Here is a 15,879-nt window from a genome sequence, read left to right as displayed (position 1 = left end):
CCAAACTGACAAATTTGACTTGTCAGATGCAAGTTCAACTTGTGGACAATCCACTAGCGACTGATAGTTACCATGGTAACTGCTGGTCACGTGCCCGACACAGAAGCCATCAAGACAAGAGAGCCGATTTCCAGACTGCTTTTCTTCTAGTAAATTCTGCGATGTCAGCCTAATTAACAGGAGCAGAATCGGGACCTTAGTTCAAGTAATTGGCAGGCATTCTTAAAGCAGAACAAAGATAATTTAGCACCTTCTTTTCCTAGTCCCTGGGACTGCGCCAGGCCTGGGAGGGAGGCTCGGCGCGTCTCCCTCACCTTCCCTCTGTGTTTGCCAAGCTCTGAGGAGACTGACTTTGTGGAGTCGTGTCTGGAGAGAAACCCGAATTCTTCCCTTCAAGTTTTTAAAAATATCAGAAACTAGCGTGAGAGGGAGCCAGGAACAAATTCAGAACTACCCTAATTGCTCGTTTTAATAAGTATCGGAGTTCCATTCCTTTGATTTCTAATAGGGTCTCCAGGCAAAATATAGGTATAATGGGTTTTAAGTCTCCGTGTGTGACACTGCTTTGATTTTATAGTAGAAAGGAGGTTCTATCCCAGACTCAAAGCACATCTCTTAGCTGAGTTTAGGGTTGGCCCAGTGACTAAGGAGAGCTGAATCTGAATTATGGCCGCGGATCACAGGTTTGGATTGGGCCCATCTTGTGGACCTAGCCTGCTACAAACGGCTGTGTCTCTCTGGCAAGAGGATGGTTTGGCAACTTGGTGCCCAGCTGGCCGCTGCCACCCACCGATGGCTTTTGGCTCTGCCCTCTTCACTGTTGGGCATCAGCCTGTAGAAAATCTGTGCCCAGGCATTCAGGTGGCTCAGCTGCATCTTATCCAAGTTCCCAGAACTTTCTTTTGTCTGTCATCAGACAATAGTCCCATTGTCCCTGGCTAATGAAGTTTTTTTTTTTTTTTTTAAGTCAAAACATAATGATTTCAGACATGCCTTGGGTCTCTTTACCTTTCCTCTGGGACAGTGGCAGGGCTCAGCCATCACTTAGGAGTCATGTTCTTCTCCAACTCTGTTCTGGAGCGTTCATGCATGGAGTACGGGCGACTTCTAATCAACCACACTGGCCATTGTTGTCTGCCTGGGGCTCCCAATCACATTGTCTGCGAGTGTAGGAGAACTGTGAAAGTAAACAAAAGACAAAAAAAAAAAAAAAAAGAGCGAAGGATATTCACTTGAAGTTTGCTGCTGCAGAAAAGCAATTGGCTGCTGTCCCTTGAGTTTGGCAGGACTCAAAGACAGGAAAAAGGGTATCAGGAAAGCTGTTGGTGGGAAACACATACAGCCCAGGGCTACCCTGATTGGGAGCTGTTGGCAGGGATAGCTGGAGACAGCTAACAGGAAGCAAGGATCCTGTGCCACTGGTAAGGGGCACATTTCTTCTGCTGTTGGAAGTGGCCACAAAAACTAGACACCCTGCTAGCTATTTATCAAGCCCTAGCAGTTTGGGGCCAATGTTCACAGAGGTTTTCAGGCTTCCTGAACCCATGGCTGCAGTCTGTGTAAGTGATGGTTCTTTCAGAGGCTGGCTTCTCCTTGAACCTCCCCCAGATGAATGAAAGGTTGAACAGTTAGATGTGGGAGGTGTTACAGTTTGAATAGGAATGCCCCCTCCACTTCTGCCTTCTTTATTCAGAGCTTGACTGACAGCTGATGAGCTTCCTGGAGGATCTGATGCAATCAGTGGGCTTACCCACTTGTTGCTTCCTGTCTGCACAAGGTGAGCAGCCTGTGCTGTGTGCTTTCCCTAGTGTCATGCTCTGCCTCACTGTGGGCCCAGAGTCAACAGGGCAGAGGACCACAGGCAGAGAAAACATGAGCCAGAATCACTCTTCCCTCCTTTTAACTGTCTATATCGGGTGCTTACCAAAGGGATGAAGAATCTAACAAAAAGGGAATTCCATATGCCTTTGATGTCCCCATGGCTCAACTGCTTGTTCCCTTGGCTCAATTGAAATCACTCCCTTGAGGCTCAACCACCTTTCCGGGGTATTGTTGGGAATTTGGGCCACTGGGATGTTGGAGACTAGTGTTGGGTACCATGAAGATGATTGGAGAGCATGGATTGAGATGAATTGGTGGAGATGAAGTCACCCACCTCCATCTTCTCCTTCCTTCCTCCTCTGCACCGCCCTAGGAAGCCATGTCTTCACCGTCTACCCGATACCTTTCTGCAGTGTCTCATCTCCATACTGCTTCTTGCCAAGGCATGGGTTGTTGAGAGGAGTTTAGCTTTCATCAAGAAAAAAAAAAAAAAGCCCCAAAGTGAATACTAAGTCCCCTGTTAGGATGTACTAGCTAACTTATAGCTGGAGGTGGTTCTGAAACACTGGGTCCTGTGGTGGCCAACTCCACCCACAGGCTGGGCAGGGTGGTATGGGAGCACAGAGCAGTGCCTGACATCAGCAATATTCTGTTTGCAGCAAAATTATTCTGGACATTTCCAGAAATCACAGGCTAGAAGCTTAGGGAAGCCACACTCAACCTGGAGCTGTCTTTTGTTTATTACATACAGGTGTGCGTGCATGCGCAAGCATATGCATGTGTGTGTGGTTATATTTGGACATGTGTGCTTGTATGTATTAGGTCAGAGGACAACCTCAGATGCTATCATCAGAATGCTGTCCACCTTCTTCGAGATAGCTCTTATTGGCCTGGAGCTCACCAATTAGTCTAGACAGGCTGGCCAGCCCGCCCCAGGGATCCCCCCGCCCCCCCGCCCCCCCACCCTGTCTTTCTCCTTTCCCGGTGCAGGGTTGGCAGGCCTGTGCTACCATGCCCAGCCTTTGTGTGTTCTCGAGGATTGAATTCAGGTCCTCATGCTTTCAAAGTAGCCAAGCGCTTTACCCAGGAAGCCATCCATCCTCCCAGCCTCCATAAATACAGGGTTAGAATTTTAGGTTCTTAATAAAGTGCAAGGGACACGACAGCTCTCTGGGGTCACCTCCGTGAAAGCATCCATCTTATCCATGGTTCAGCCCTCAAAACCTATTCTCCTCCCATTAGCCCTGTCTCCATCACACTGGGGATTAGATGCTGTGTGCGTGTTGGGGGGGGGGGAGGGGAATCTAGGAGGACAAGCACAACACTTAAACTGCAGCAGCACCACTGATTTCTCTTTTGAACATTTATTTGAAGTGGGCTGAGTGAAGACATGTTTCAGGAGTTGGTTCTCTCCGTCCACCTTATGGGTTTCTGGGATCAAACACAGGTTGTCGGTTTTACAGCAAGCGTCTTCGCCACTGAGCCACAGTGATGGCTCCATAGTTCTTTCAGAGGGCTCAGCCTCACAGTCATGATGTTGTGGTACAACGCTGCATCTCATCTTGGACAAGGACTTTCAGAGACAAGGGCTGTTCTGGGAGATAGACTAACACACCCTCTCATCATGCCTGGAGTTTGCTGACACTGGAATCCTAGTTACAATCCATGTCCTTCCTTTACACCCTGTAGGTATCTCCTCTGCAGCAGGACACACTCTCTGGAGACTGCAGCCTGGACTTCTGGAGCATGATGGGAAAATATGATCAAGCGTAAGTCCTGACTACAACCTCCAGACTGTTCCCCCAAGGGTCTCCATATAGTCATGAGAACCCAGGAAGTGACAACTGATGGTCCGGGTTTTTCTGATGCTCAGTGCTTAGATAAGCCTCTGCCCTCCCGCCCGTCCACGTCCACCCCTGCAGCCTCTATAAGAAACCTCTCCTGAGGAGGCTTTGCTCAAACTTGAGCCTCACCCTAGAGAACCATTTTCACTTCAGTTTTATAGCAAGCTTTGTCAAGCTTAAGGGGGCTCTGATCTTGCAGAATATTTTCCAAGACCCATCTTGGCCTGTACAGATCATCACCAATGCCTGATGTTTCAACTGAAGAGCTTAGGTTTCTTTTCTTTGTTATATATCTTTGTTATTTCCTTAATTATATAGAATTATAGTATAATTACATCATTTCTCTACCTCTTTCTTCTCTCTAAATCCTCCCATATATCCTTCTGTGATCTTTTTCACTTTTTATTAATTTTTTTTTACATACAATAGGTTTTGATCATGTTTCCTTCCCCCAACTCCTCCAACCCCACTACTTTCATCCTGATAAAAGAACATAGTAATAAAATGACTGCTAGTGACATACTGCCATAGCCGTAGATCAGTCCTCACTCAACCCTCGTCAGAGAAACTTCTTGCAGTACGTAGGAATTAAGAGAGACCCACAGGTAGGAAAAATGCAGAGAGGGAGAGACTTTGGAGCACTCAATCCTTGGTCAGCCATCTTCCTTAAAGCCCTCTCCTCAAGGCCCAGGCAGGGGTCTGAGTGGAAGAAAAACCCAGGAGACTTTAAGAGCTGGAGGTGGTGACTGACTCCAAGGGAAGAGGGTCTTCGTGTATACAATTGGAGTGAGAGACTCTTGGGTTTACAGAGACTCTGCTGGTGTGCACAAGACTTGCACAGGGTCAGCTGGATGGGGTCTCAGCACTGGGAGAGTAGAGCGGACGAGGCTTTTGTTTGTTTGTTTTATTTTGCTTTAATCTTGATCTTTCCCCTCCTTTAATGATAGGCCACACAGTATGCTTTTGCAATTTGGGGCAGTGGAAATGGGCCATAAGGGGAAACCGTCGAAGTTATACCACATTTGTGTTGGGTTAGAGATATTAAATTGCATTTTTTTTTTTACTAATAATATTTGTACCTTAAAATTGCTTTATCTAATCTCATAGTGGGTTGAGGATCGCTTGCATTTGGGGGAGTCAGATACCATCAGGCCAGGTACCCGTGCCCTGCCTGCCCCTTCACTGGTGCCAGGCTCTGAGCTAAGCCTGGGCAGGATTCAGCCACAAGCTTCCGTGCAGTGAATTAAAGAGAACAGAAACTGTAGAACTGTGGATAAGAAAGCCAAGGTTCAAACCAGGCAGCCCAGGCTTTGTACCACAAGCAACATGACCTCCATTTCTACCATTTTAACACAGTCCACATACGAAAGACCACCTGTCGCTTTCGTTATTGGATGCTTTCAACAACAAAGTGGGAAGCTTGTCTGCTCAGGGATAATAAGTAGTACAAGGTTCACTCATGGGTGGCCTCTGAGCGGCTGCATACTCATGTCTCCTCCTTATTAAGGGCTGTGGAGCTACAAAGTATGGTAGGAAGGCCAGAGGCAGGGTGAGCTAAGCAGAGGAGAGAGAGGGAAGAGAGAGAGACAGAGAGGAAAAAAGGAGGGAGGATGGAGAAGAAAAAGAGAAAAAAGGGAGAGAAGGAAGGAAGGAAGGAAGGAAGGAAGGAAGGAAGGAAGGAAGGAAGGAAGGAAAAAAGATGTAAAAAGTATATCTAGGAAAATTGGTACAAAAAGAATGCTGGGAAGGATTTAACGTCCAAGGCCAGGTGGGTGGTACTCATTTGCATAATGATGAGCTCCAGGCAAAAAGGGTGTTAACTGCCTTGTAAATGACTCTGGCTCCCAAAGGCAACACTTCCCCTTCCATCCCTCTGCACTTTTCTAAGGACAGGAAATGTACACAGAATCAGACGAAAATCACTGGAAGTGCTTGTACAGCATGTTTCATTTAGTAAGGTGTCCCTTGATGCTTGCTTACCTGGAAGTTGGCCTTGGGGAAATTTGGAGTTTGCTTGCTTGCCTGAATAGATAAATTTGAATTTATGCAGAAGGGATACAGTTGTTTTAATATCATATTTACAATTCCTAAGGCTCTTCCATCACCCACTTTTTAAAAGATAATATCTCACTATGTAGGCCAGGCTGGCCTCAAACTCACCCTCGTTCTGTCTCAGCCTCTTGAATGCTCTGGTTACAGGTACCACACACAGAAGGAAGGCTCGGTAGTAAATATTTTTTTAAAGATGCATTTATTTTGTGCACAAGTGTCTTACCTACATGAGTGGAAGTGTACTATGTATATACCTGGATCAAAGATGGCTGGCTGTGGTGTTCTAGGAACTGACCCCAGATCCTCTGCAAGATCAATGAGTATTCTTAGCCATGGAGTCATCTCTCCAGCCCTAGGCAATATGTTTAGTTAGTGATTTTACTGCCTGCAGTCAACCTAGCTTTTGAGACGCCATTGTTGACCTGGTTTGCAGATGAGGCCACTTCAAGAAGAGGTAACTTGTTCAGCCCGGCAGGTGGGGTTCGATTCAGAGTCTATGTCACCTTCCCTGTGCCCAGCAGCCACCTTGTCAGGGTTACTCTAGACTCTGTATGTGGTGGCACATGTAGGAAGAACAACAGGATGAGGCCAAGCTGGGATGGAGGAGTTAGGAAAGTCTCTGCCCGGGCATGAGACAGAGAGCTGTGTTGAGGCAGCAGAGGAAGCTGATGTTGAAATTCAGTGTCAGTCAGTGTGGGCTGAGATGGGGAAACTGGCACTCCAACCCCAGTGGGATTTACAGAGGTCTCCTGCCACCAGTACTCACCTTCTGTCGGCTCCATGGATCCGACCAGGCAGACCCCTCTCTCTTTAACCTCAGGGCCCCATTGACACTAAAGCCCTCAAAGGAACCTGGCAGTCACTCAGGATTTGAGGGACTTCTCCTTTCCCGTTTCCTGGCCTGATTTTCAAAAACCTCTCAGAAATAAAATACAAAAAATAAAACCAAAAACCAAAACAACCACAAGCACTCTTCAGTCAGGGCAACTCTCTACAGGCTATGGCAACAAAAGGTTCCAAGATCAGACTGCCTTGGGTGTTGAGGAAAACATAAGACACCAAGGTGGGGTGAAGGGAGAGGGGCTCCCACACAAGAGTCACACCAGTGATTCTGGATCTTTCCACCTGAAGAGCTCTCCTCATTAGCCTGTCCAAATTTCTGAACACAGGAGTCCGTGGACGGGCTCTTTCTGCTGTGGTTTAAATGTCTCCCCTTACACTCCAGATGGCATTTGATTGCTTATTGTGATGGTACTGGCAGGAACTTACAGGTAATATAAATTCCCTACCCAGTGATAATTCAGTTATAGAAGCAGAACATAGACTAAGACGCTGTACTATGAGTGTTCTATCCCCACGACAAAATTCCCGAGGCAAACATTTTATTAAAAAAGGTTTATTAGAGCCGCTGGTCCCATAATATTAGAGCAAAACCATGTGGTGTATAAAAGGCTTGTTTGTATTGGTCAAGGCTCCAATGTCTCCTTTAACACTACAAGAACCCTATTGGGATGCACGGGGCTTTTTCATTCTGCTTTGTATGTTTAAAGCAGAGCTAGCGCTCCAGAACAAGTGAGTAGATTTTACATTTTATATGCTTTTCTGAAGCGACTGGGCAACCTTGCTTTTTGTGGCCAGAAAGGTTTTGGGGGATGTTTCTTTGTTTGATTTTAATCTGGGTAGAAGGGAGGGGGAAGACATCAAGGAGTTTGCAACAGGTCTCTCTGACATCTCAGGGTTCCCTGCCCATGACACTTACGCTATTGTACTCTGTGAATGCTGTGTGACCCGAGGAAGCCAGACGAGAAGGAAAGAGTTGAACTCTGAGCATCTAAAGCTGAGGCCAGGGTGGTGGTTCAGCTGATAAGAGTACATACTGCTCTGGAAGAGGACCTGAGTTCCATTTGCAGCGCATACAAGAGAAGGTTCGTGGCTCTTGAAACCCCAGCTCCAAGTGATCTGATACATACTCACAGACACATGCATGAACCCATGTGAGGCCATGTTTGTTTTCCGTGGTATATTTGCATAGTAGAAAGGGAGTTTCCCTCCGCTTCTTTTTCTTCCATGGCATGCTTCTGTTTGGATAGCTTGGCCAGGGAAAGGTCAGCCAGATACCAGCTACTCTCAGAAGTTCCAGGAGATCAGGGCAGACCAAGACCCTGGCTTTCCAGGGAGCAAAGTAAACCTCAGATTTACTTTGGGGTCTTTCTGATGTTTGTCTCTGCAGAATTCTTGCACTAGTTAGCAAATAGAGAGAAGAGATAATGTCAGAGTTGGCTCAAAAAGCTACCTCTTTGACCCCTGGGGCTCTCTCTACACCTCACTTGGGCAATTGGGGAGACCAGCAGACATTGGTAAACAAAATTGTTTCCAAGAATTGATGAAAAAGAAAAACAACAATCTCAAAATTCCCCTGAAGAGGAACCCATTGGAACCAGGTCACAGGACAGAGGAGGGATCATCAACAGGTAAGATAGGGTATATAGAACACTAACACTTAGCTCAGTTAGTAAAGCCCTTGTCTAGCATGTACAAAGCCCTGGGTTTGCTCTCCAGGACTGTGTAGACTGGGTGTAATGCCCCACACCTGTAAGCCCAGTTCTTGGGCAGAGGATGGAGGATCAAGAGGTTAAGCTCATCCTCAGCTATACAGTGACAGTAAGTTTGAAGTCTGCTTAGACTACAGGAAATGCTGTCTCAATACATACATACATACATACATACATACATACATACATACATACAATTAAAGCTGAAAGTAAATATGGGAGAATGTGTTTGCAACCTTGAAGTGGGAGCAGAAAGAGCCCTAAGAGAGGCAAGTCCCAGAGTATGGCTGAGGGAAGAGTCCTAAGTCTGCCTTCATCAACACGTGAAACTTCTAATTTAAAACCAGAAATAGCTACAAACTGAGACCAAGACAGGTAGCAGAGGACATTTGTAACATATTGTCTATGCATGTATACCTATATATGTCAGTGTGTACTATATATACACATAGTCATATAGCCATATTTATATTCAATTATAATATCTGCATATATGCACAGATTCTTTTTCAAAACTCTATTTACTTTTAATTTTATGTGCACTGGTGTTTTGCCTGCATGTATGTCTGTATGAGTATGTCAGATCCCCTGGAACTGGAGTTAAAAATAGGTGTAAGCTGCCATGTGGGTGCTAGGAATTGAACCTGGGTCTTCTGGAAGAGCAACAAGTGTTCTTAACCACTGAGCCATCCCATAAGCACACATTCATAGACTCTTTCTTGTTAGGCACATCTGTAATCTAGCCTTTGGGAGACAAAGGCAGGAGGTTCACCAGTTAGAGAGAAGTCTGGCTGGAGAGCAAAAGCTTGTCTCAAAACAAAACAAATATTCTAGGTTGTTATCCAGGCTGGATCAGGAATACCTAGTAATCAGCAAGGGAAAAAAATTCCAGAGTAACAATTGAAGAAAAAAATGGATGAAGCAGCTGGCCAGACCATCCACAGAAGGGGCCGTGGAGAGTGAAAGGGTTCTTGCTTCATCTAGATTGTATAAATGCTTTCCAGCAAATGCTTCTGCTTGGATTAACTGTATAGAAATAAAGTTACCTTCAAATTAAATCTGAGCAAAATGATACACTCAATTGCCCAACATCCAGGCACTCGGTCTCCAACAAAGAAGCCATTTTGTATGAAGCTGGGGAGTCACAGAACTGTCAACAGAAGAGAGAGAGGACAGTGGGTGACAATGAGTCAGGCCAGGGAAACTGTGGGTGGTACAGACCCTATGCAGTTGTGCAGGACCCTGCCCAGCCCCGTGGGACTTAGTAGGGGATGGATGGGGAATGACACATGAGCAGTGGAAGGGGCTCTTCATTTGAGTTGAGGTGATATATATAGAGACCCTATGGCCTGGAAGGATTTGGACCATGGACTCTGATATATCTGTCCCTGGGTTACATAGTCCTCAGTATCAGAGGGTAAGAGTCATTTGATTCCTCATGCTAATGCATATTTGAATGATCTGTCCTGAATTTCTATTTAGAAGGGTCTAGAATCAAATGAGGGACTCTAGTTTGCAGACCAAGAAAGCATCACTAACATGTTTTAATTACCTTTTCTCTCTGCTTCTTTCCTTTCTTCTGATTTTCTCTTTGCTCTTTTCCTTCTCTCTCTTTCCTCACTCACTTACTCCTTGACACAACATATATCATACACAGCATCCCTTCCAAGCACTGGGCTCTCTGCTGGCATTCCAAGACAAAGGCTAACTAGCTCTACCCTCAAGGTGCCTTAGAGTACAGCTGAGCGGGGAGGCCTGTATCAGTCACAGGCAGGAAGGACACTGGCAAACCATGGTGTGCCTGGAAAAGAGATGCTACCATGGGGCCATATGGTACAGCCTTGTGGTCCAGATTCACCTCCAACTGAAAGCAAACTTCCATCCCCCTCTCCCCACTATGGTTCCTAGAAGTCCGGAGCTTTCAGGGAAGGGGGCTCTGACTGCACCCTTGCTGTGCACTGGAACCTCATCAGGAATCTTAGATGGCTTCTCTTAACTTCCAGGCCACCTAGTTCTGCTGCAGCCCCAATGAACTTACACTTTGCCATGTGATTCCATTAGAACTAGACCTGCCTTCTGGAAGAGTACACTTTTTCACCACTGAAAATCAAAATAGCTATGGCACTTCCATGATGGACACCAGAACCTAGCCCTAGTTCAGTCATGCTTATGAGGATGGGAACAGTAGCCAAGAATCAATGATGGAGCCAGGACACTCTGAAATTCACTGCTTCTCAGAAGACTGCACGCCTCCAGCCCACACCTGTGACGAGCGAGCCCTGTTATTCTTTTGTAATAATTGGTAGAGTGTGTTAATATCTCTGCTGTTGTGATGTGTTAAACCCTGCTGGAGCTGCCAACAAGTTTCCTAGCATGAGAGGAAGTTGGAAAGCCTCTTTGCCTGACCTCTCCCCACAATCCCCTGACTCCACCCCCCCACAACTCTCCCTACCTCTCCCCTGGCTCCACTGTTCCCCCAACCCTCCCTACCTTTCCCCTGGCCCCACCTCCCTCCAGTCCACCTTCTGAGATTACACCTTGCTGACCTCCAGTTTGCTTTCCAAAAGATATACGCACGGTTTAGGCCGGAGCATGCACTGTCGGTGGAGAACTTCTATGACAAAGTTCAACTAAGATGTAGGAATCATGGGGAAAATGTCCCAGAATTTTCATGGCTTGTGAGACATGGAAGCAAGCTCTAGATCACACTCTTAGTTAGCAAAACTTTCATCTGAAGGCCAGTATGTCACTGATTTTATTAGCCACTTGGAGTAAAGTCTATTATGTATTTGGAAAGAGACAAAATTAAGAATCACCTTCAGAATCCAGCACGAGCCTTCCCAAGTCCTTAAAATGTAGAAATGTGAGGACCTTAGCTTCCTCCCACTCTTCCTAACTAGAACAAGTTGGTCTCTTGGACATTGCTGGCCTACTGGGTACCATCCTACAGGTTAATATGGCTTCCTAGCCTGAGAAGAGACTGGAAAGACCCCTAGCTCCGCCTCCCCCGTGGGTTCCTCTCCCCCCTGGCTCCACCTCCCCCTGGCTTCCTCTCCCCCCCTAGCTCCACCTTCCCCTGGCTCCACCTCTCCCCTGGTCTCCTGGACACTGTTGGCCTCCTGGGCACCCTCATGCCAGTCACTGTGTTGTGTTTGTATGCAGGTTCTCATCTGTCCTCCCAAATACAACCACCTGATGTGAACTAGGAAAGAGGCACCGTTTTGGTGGAACCTTTCATCTTGGCCCTGTCTCTTGACTCTTCACCTAGACGGTATCTTTCTCCTTGGCTCTCCTGAGGTCCCTTTCCCTGCCTTCTCTTGACTGTCTCTGTCCTGGACCCTTGGAGCATCTTCTATCTGGTTTTAATAGTCCTGAGATCCACTTGCTAGCAATACTGACACCATCAAAATCCACCACCGAAGCTTCTTATCCATTGAAGCCTCTGGATCCACACACTCTTGCAGCCTCATCTCTACCGCTAGGGCATCATCAGAAGCACGCCATGAAAGTGAGTTACACAGTTATGCCAGATGGGGACCGTTGAAAGGATGAATGTCAGGATGTCAGGGTAGATTAGGAGATGGGGTCCAGGGATGAAAGTACATAGAAGGTTCTGGCGGGAACAGGGACATATTGGCATCTAACTATCAGAAGGCCAGAAAGAGAACGTTCTGAGTGATGGAGAAACAAGGACTTAGACCTTTCCAATGCGACTTACCAAGCAAGAAGTAATTTGTGGTTATTTTGTTTCTGTTTTGTAAAACAAAAAGGATACACTTAGTCTTTTTGTTTCCTTTTCCTGTGAGACGCAACATCATGTAGCCCAGGCTGGCCTTGAAATCCCTAAGTAGCCTCTGCCACCAAGAATTTATGAGTCTTGTAACTACGTGTGTGCACCACCACACACATTTGATGGTGTGCTGCCATTGAATCCAAGGCTTTCTGAATGGGGGAGGGGGGACGGGGGACAGGGAGAGCGAGCACGCTACTAACCTCTCTCCCTCTTGTGTGTCTCTTTCCACTTCCTGGCTTTAATCACCTTTGTCCCTTGTATACAGCTCAGTTTCTCAACCCCCGATATCTTAGGTGGCTTCCCTTAGCTTCCAGGCCACCTAGTCCTGATGCAGTACACGTGTAAGCTCACACAGCTGCAGTGTGTGGAGAGATTCTCCCATAAGGGCAGGTTTTGGTGTCCCTGCCTCGGAGGCCCTGTGACTTAAAACACAGTGGTTAGCATCCTGCTTCCAGCTATGTCCCTAGGCGCCACATGGTATTTACCTAACACTTCTGTACCAACCATAAAAAACCCATTCTGCTTTTAACTCAGACTCAACTCTAATTCTATCCCAGGTTCGCATTCCCTCAAGGACTAGGTTCTCTGGTGTTCATCTCGAATGGCCAGAATTGAGAACTTGCCCAGCCCTGAACACTGGCACTAGTGTTTGGCAACTGGTGTGTGCTCCTGGTCTGGCTTTCTGTTTGGGAGTCTCAAGGGTGATGTGTGACCAGATAAGGGTTGTAATGAGAGAGGGAGGGCCTCACGGGTGTCCAGTGAAAAGACAGGGGGAGGAATAAACAGAGAAAAGCTGCAGCCCTCTGTCTAGACAAAAGAGGGTGCGCAGTAGGTCTGCAGGGTGACTCAGAACTGCTAATGAATGCCCCCTATTCATGAGTCCGGGCCTTTGTTTAAGTCCAGGCCTGTATTTAAAAACAAGAACTGGTTGAACTGGTCTGACCACTGCAAAGGCTGTACACTTCCCCCAGGCTGGTACTCAGGTGAATGAAGTCATCGATATTTTCTTATTTTTCATGCAGTTCCAATCTGTGATTAACTTTTATCTCTTCTCTGAAACAACAGCCTCCCTCAGACTGATAACAAGAAGGAGGGCTGGGGGAGAGTGTGGAGGGGAATTCGAAGCCTCTGGGGAGGAGGGCTTGCACTCCCAACCCTGACCCAGATGTCCCTGCTTCAAGTTCCCTTAACTCAAAGCAAATGGCCAACTTCCTATGTCCTCACCTTGTTAAAAGCTCCACCACACACCAGGAAGTCTTGTTAGATCCCTCTTGTAATGTTTGAGTCTGGCTTCATCCAACCCTACAGCAAACCAGCTGGCCTCACCTCACAAGCACCTTCCAGCCTCCCTCCCTCATCCTTTGCTGAGACCAGAGTTCCCCTTGTCTGGGCAAAGCTCCTCTTGCCAGAAGGTTTGCCCTTGGCACTCATTGGAAGTGTGGTAAAAAACAGTGGCATCTCAAAACCATGAAGAAATATAAGAGGTAAATTAGGCAGATGAAACCCAAGACTTCCCCCAACGCCCCAATCTATATTGTGTTTACTCCCTTTTGATGAACATAAACAAACCAGAAAGGCTACTTTGATAACAGTAGAGCCACACAGAAAGCAAGAGCTGCTCCTTGCTACATGACTTCTCTACTGGGGAGGCAGTAGGAAATGGTGGGGACTAGAGCCAGAACTATGGAAAAAGACAACCTGGTGTCCAGGAAGCCTGGTTTAAGAAGACACTCTTCCCAGGTCCCTGCAAGGGCAGAGCTGACACCTGAAAAAGAATGTGTCCTTTTAAATTTTCCATCTTGGGCTTGGCTTGGCTGACCTACACTGGCCCTGGTGAAGACAGGTAAAATGAGTTCTAGATCTAGCCTAGAGACAGCCACTAATTGATGTCACTTAATTGTTGGTGAGAGGGAACACCGAAGCCCCACCAATGCAAGAGGCTTTCAGATATTCTGCAGGTGCTCAGACTGCACTGATTTCCTGTGGCTCAGGGGTTGAGTCACGCATGATCTCCCAACTGCAGGAAGACTTTCTTCCACCAGGGCCTCAGCTCAACTCCATGTGATTCCAGGCACAGGCACAGAATGGGTGCCTAGTAATGTCAGGGGGAAAATGGACTAGGGTGAGCCTTGAGTTAGGATCTTTATGTACAAAACAGCCATCAAGTGCTGGCTATGTAGCTGCTCTAGGTCCTGGCTGTTTTGAGAGAGTGGCTTCCCTGGTGTGCAAGGCATGGTCCTCAGCTGATTGCAGGGTGGGGGTGGGGGGTGGGGGGATGAGGGGTGGGGAGGCATACTGCTTCCTGTGGCTTCTCCCCATTGCTGGTATGCAGCAGGGTTGGGAAAACAGGAACAATAACTTACTAGCAAGACACAAGACACATACAAACGAATTATATTCTGAAATCTGTCATCAGCTAATGTGGATGGCCACGACTCAGCTACCGTAAGACACAATGAATGACAGCTGAAGGTGACGATGACACTTCAGACAAGTGACCACAGAAAGGCTGGGAGCTGTACACCGCAGATGCCAAAAGTAGTGGCCAAGTCCTTAGTGTTCCAAAGCTGGCTAACGAATATACAGAAAACTAATGCACAAAATCACAGGTATGAATCTTGTCTCCTCTAACTTTACCAAAAGTTAAGAAATCATCTTTAAAATACAAAAAGCACTCTTGGTACATGAAAGATTTGGGAAAAAAATCAGCAAATATTATTTAATGTATGTGCATGTATCTACATGTGCATATATGTGTAACGTTGTGTATGTTCATAAGTATGTGTATGCGTATGTATGTTATCTGTGTGCATGTGTGTAAGTATATATATGTGTGTGCACTATGTATATACATGTTCATGTATATGTGTACTTGGTTATGTGCATTTGTGTGCATATATATGTATGTTTGCATATATGTTTATGCATGTATGTGCTTTGAGTGCATATTTGCATGTCTGTATGCATGTGTGTGTGCATACATGTATCTGTGTGTATGTCTGTGCATATGTGGTTGCATGTATATATTAAATATTATATGTATATATGTGGATGTGAAAAGCTTAGCAACTAAAGATAGCCCTTGTTTTCTTTGAAGAGGCATAGAGAACTTAAAACTTAACCAAACTGTAGGTGACAAGGGCCTTTATAAATGCTTATACTTCACCAGCATCACACGGCAATGCATTTAATCTAAGCCTGTTAAAGGAGACACCATCAACTGGAAAAGCATCCCAAACTCATAGGTTTGACAACCCCACTGTCACTTCACAATTACTCAGAGGCCGAACAGGGAACTAAAGGTGAAGTGTATTGGACTGGGGATAGTAAAGTATTACGTATCAACTGTGATCTGAGGCAAATGAATGTCCAAACTCAGAGGTGTGGCCAATGAGGATTTTATCCTAAGATTATGAAAGGCTGAAAGTAAGTGAGCTGAGTGTTCAAAGTAGGAATTATAGGAAATGTCTTTAGTGTGATAAAAGATATTCATTAAAAAATGTAAACACTATAATCGGAGGTGAAGCTTCAGAATCACACCCATCAACACCAGCAGGAGATGAAGAGGCCATTACCAATATTTTTATTCCTCAGTTTCCAGAAAGCCGTACCCAAAACAAGGAGACAAAAGGCATGGAGAAGAAACGCACAAAGAAGCAGAGATGGCCTGCTTGGCAGGGAATGTGCTACACTACCCCACATGGAAAACTCAAGAGTCTTCACATAAACTGTTCAAAAACAAAGTCGGCAAAATACATCCAATAGAAGACTGCAAACAAGAGAGAGAAAGGCAGAGAGAGAGAGAGAGAGAGAGAGA

The 15,879-nt window shown here is 46.2% G+C and overlaps 1 long non-coding RNA gene across 5 annotated transcripts in view; it reads left to right on the top strand.

The window, feature by feature from the left end:
- The window catches only part of LOC116090897, a 170,691-nt gene extending 154,818 nt beyond the window's left edge, over positions 1 to 15,873 (top strand). For 4 of the 5 annotated variants that reach the window (XR_004118843.1, XR_004118845.1, XR_004118841.1 and 1 more), the window contains 3 exons: positions 3,511 to 3,590; positions 14,479 to 14,671; positions 15,657 to 15,873. This is a non-coding gene — a long non-coding RNA (uncharacterized LOC116090897). Of the gene's footprint in view, positions 1 to 89; positions 206 to 3,510; positions 3,591 to 14,478; positions 14,672 to 15,656 lie in introns of those variants that run through there. The other variant, XR_004118842.1, reaches the window with a different exon arrangement.
- Positions 15,874 to 15,879: the final 6 nt, after the last annotated feature.

This window comes from Mastomys coucha, unplaced genomic scaffold (genome assembly GCF_008632895.1).
Source record: "Mastomys coucha isolate ucsf_1 unplaced genomic scaffold, UCSF_Mcou_1 pScaffold15, whole genome shotgun sequence".
NCBI lineage: Eukaryota > Metazoa > Chordata > Mammalia > Rodentia > Muridae > Mastomys > Mastomys coucha.
This window is presented reverse-complemented; position numbering and strand designations above follow the sequence as displayed.